Here is a 4,098-nt window from a genome sequence, read left to right as displayed (position 1 = left end):
CACAAGTCTGATTTTTATGCATACCAGTTTATTCAAAGAATTTGCATCAGCAGCAGCCAGTTCCTCTCCCTCTCCCTCTCCCTCTTCATCTCCTTTTTGAATCAGACAGAGTTTCTCTGTGTAGTCCTGGCTATCCTGGAGCTTTCTCTGTAGACCAGGCTGGCCTAGAGCTCAGATATCTGTCTGCTTCTGTCTCCTGAGTGCTTGAATTAGAAGTGTGAACCATCACTGCCTGGTGCTAATGCAAATTCTTTGAATAAACTGGTATGCATAAAAATCAGACTTGTGAATTGAACATTAGATCAATTTTTCAACGGATTGTTTTTCTTTGGACAGGCTATACTTTTATTATTAAGAATTCTTTCTTGATTTTCCATAATTGCCTTGCCACTTTTAGTGAGGAATTAATTTAAATGTTAATTTTAATTTATTTGATTTCACCATTATTGGCTAAGTTGATCAGCTTCAGAGCTAGCTTTAAAGCATGATTCTCCACAAGGGGCATTGTGATATTTCAGACATACTGAGCAGGTTTGGTATGTTGACTGCTCTAAAAATAGTAAATTCATTCATTAAAACTCTTCAAATCCACACTTACTAGATTTTGATGACTGCAAGTAACACCTTAATACAGCTGATTAAAATAAGCAATGCCAAGTAAAATCATCCAAATTTGAAAATATTAGCACTGTCACCCTTCATACCACTCAAAAGTATTTTCTTCTCTGAACATTTTAAGTGTTACAGTCTTGATATCCGTTCAGACGGTGACCCACAGGTGATTGGTTTCTAAGGTCTAGATAACATTACCAGATTTTTTTGCTTAGTTTTCTTACAGTGATAGGTGGAGATTCTCTTGAGCTTGCTCTTGCTGGGTGCTAGAAGCTGTCAGAGGAACAATTCCTCAACAATCAGATGCTGCATTTGAGTGAACTGATTCAGTCAAGGACTACTCAGTATCTTCTGTGTCATCATCGTCCTCATCACCATCATCATCCTTATCATTGTCATGTTGTTGTTGGAGTGAAAAATGACCAACATAGACAAGGTAAAAGCAAATCTTTTCACCTCTGTCAAATGTGCTTGTGCATGTGGGGTGTCATTTTTAAGTTTTGGTATAAACCTTATCTCTGGAATGAGATGAGAGGGTCCTTAGGGATTGTACTAACTAGGAAACAAACTTGCACAGAGCCATGGTTCTCTCCTTGCCACTGCTGTGACTTTACTGGAGCATCTGTCACCAGTTACTGAAGTGATCTCCTTGTTTTATGACCTTGTGAAATCACTTCTAAGTGGTCCAACTGTGTTTTTGTCTTCATTACATTCCCAGTACACAGAACTGAGCTCAGTAGGCTATTTAAAAGCCTTATTGATAAAGCAGGTTTATTAGCACAGACGATGCCAAAAGAACCCCAAATCCCAAATATTTACCTTCTGTTCTGCAAATGCACTTGAAATCACCCCTTCAGACTTCATGCTTTCATCTTGCAATTACGTTGTGACCCATTTAAGACATGTTATCTGAGAGGACTCTTTCACTAGCAAGTTAACACAGCTGGGTTCAGTTTGGGGTGGTGTTTCTCAAACAATTTTTTTTGATGACAATTCATTTTAAGAAAAACACTTACCCTGACTAGGAAAAGCATCTAATACACATATGCCAACATATGCATTCTCAGAAAGCACATTATTCCAACTCCTTGACCTTATTACCACTTCCAGTACTACACTGACAAACTCTCTAGTATCGTGTGCTCTCTTCCTTTCTCCTTCTATTTTCAACAATAAGATTGTTACTACCCACTTTATGGGTTTCACAACTTTTAACTAATGCCATTGGGAAAACACTGCTTTTTAAAAAAAGAACTCTTAAATACAAGTGTAGATACTATTTCTAGGGAGTAACACACAGCAAGAGAAAGGCCCTGGATGTGTGGGTTGAGTGAGAAGAGAATCTGAGATGGGACATGTGAGGAGAGGAGTAACAAAGACACTGTCCCACTTCTCGGTTGCATTTTTAGCCCAATGTATACCCATCTGTCCAGGGAGGCAGCTTTCAGGGAAGGGCTGTATGTTACTCAGCTCTTTCATTTTCATTATGAAGAAAAGATCAGTAAATATTTGTAGATATTTGCATTGCTATGCCTAGGTAAAATAAAGAACTCATATTTATGAGGCATATATGATATGTCACACAAGGATGTGGAGTAGATGGTGTTGGTCTCTGGCCAAATCCCTTTACCTGCCAGAACGATGGCTTGTTAATTATACAGTTATCTTCTTCTCTATGAATTTACATCCAGCTCTCCTTTAACCCTCTAACCAAAATATGAACGTCATGTCTCCAAATGAGATCACTATATTAATCTTACCTGCCTAGCATTTTGCTTAAATGGCAAGAGGACTCCTCCTGTACTCCTTTGAGCTGGACCATGGTACAGCCTGGGTATTTTCTTATGACTTACATCCCAAATGAAATAAGACCCTTTTGTTAATATGTCTGTCCATTGCTACACAGAAGTTTAGGAATCTCCCCCTGAGAACAACCTTCCAACAATTGAAAAGCAGTATACTGGATCTGTCTCAACACTTAAGGTCACACTTCATTTTTCATTAGAAAATGGCCCTCTCAAGATGACTTCACTAGATAGCCCTTCAAGTATAGTTAGCTGTTTCCAAAATCAAATCACTGCTCAAAGAACAAAGGGTTGTCATTTTAAGGGTATTTAAGAGAATGGGAACCAGGCCTCTATGCAACGGTGAGTACATTTCCCCAGATGAAAGCTCCTTGCACATTTCAGATGACTGAGACTCTAGACCACATGAGTTTAAAAGCCCTCCTGAATGAGCAGCTAAGCAATGTCAACATGTCTGTAGTGGTATGGTTATGGGGCATAGACACAGTCTCATCTATAGGAGCTTGATATGTTCTTACCACAGAGTGCAACTCAGGTAAAGCTGAGCTGTTTTACTTTGTGCAGAAAAGAATTTCAATGTGAGGCAGAGTTGGAATTTATTGAGGAGATTGTAACAGATTTAAGCATGGGTAAATAGAATGTAGTGCTCAGAGAAAAGACACGACATGCTCAGGACATATGACTTCTCAAGAGAAAGTAGTAATCTAGCATCTTTATGGTGGTCATACATGCCATTTTGGGTGACTTTTGTAGCTATACTTCCAAGAAACTTAATTAATCATAGGATGTTTTCTGATGGGCACTGGATGGGGTCACTGCTGATGAAGTAAAACCCTAGGCCATGACGATTGCAGGGGAAGTTAAGACATTTTTACTGTAAATGAAGGTATTGTGTTTTAATTTCTATTTAAAATTTATTATTGATCAGATGTGTTATGACTTCAGTAGTGACCAGCTCTCCTGTGCTGCTTGAGTGGCACCTGCACCTTCCCCAGGAGCTCACAGAAGCCATCCAGACCCTGCTCTGCCATGTGAGACCAGAAGGCAGTGATCAAAAAAATTCAGACAAGTAGGAAAAGATGCAACAGGACCTGGTGGAGGGCACTACTCTGGCATTGGAGAAATAAAACATAGAAAAGGATATTGTGGCCCATATCAAGAAGTCTGACAAGGACAGCCCCACTTGACACTGCACTGTAGAATAGAACTTTGGTAGTTATGTGACACGTGAAACCAAATACTTCATCTACTTCTGCCTGGGTCAGGTGGTCATTCTTCTGTTTAAATCTGGTTAAAACCATGGACTCTGCCAAACACCCAGTGATCCATTCAAAAAACAAGGACTGTATCCTAAATTCCAAATACCAGAGACTGAATCTTCAGTCTTGTTAAGGGAACACCTCATTTGAATTTGTTGTGTTTTGTATAGGGTACTATCCTCTGTATGAGTTTGCAGTTATAAAATAATTAGTAAAACAGCTTACCTTTTTATTCATTGTCTAATCCATTTTTCTTTTATTTTTTGAGATTTTTCTTTTTTTTTCCAAATCTGCTTTCATACCGTTTTAATTACATGCAAGAATTAAAGTCAGTTATAGGTTGAGGAACTAGCAATATAATAGATGCAAATCATCAAAGAATAAGTAAAACAATAAACACAAATGGTTAAAGAACAAGTAAG

General features: G+C 38.5%; 1 pseudogene; it reads left to right on the top strand.

Annotated features, from left to right (window-relative positions):
- Nucleotides 1-3,446: 3,446 nt before the first annotated feature.
- LOC114614551 lies at nucleotides 3,447-3,712 on the top strand (annotated as a pseudogene).
- Nucleotides 3,713-4,098: the final 386 nt, after the last annotated feature.

This window comes from Grammomys surdaster, unplaced genomic scaffold, assembly GCF_004785775.1.
Source record: "Grammomys surdaster isolate TR1022 unplaced genomic scaffold, NIH_TR_1.0 126391, whole genome shotgun sequence".
NCBI lineage: Eukaryota > Metazoa > Chordata > Mammalia > Rodentia > Muridae > Grammomys > Grammomys surdaster.
Note: the sequence above shows the minus strand (reverse complement) of the source record. Positions and strands in the feature narration are given on the sequence as shown.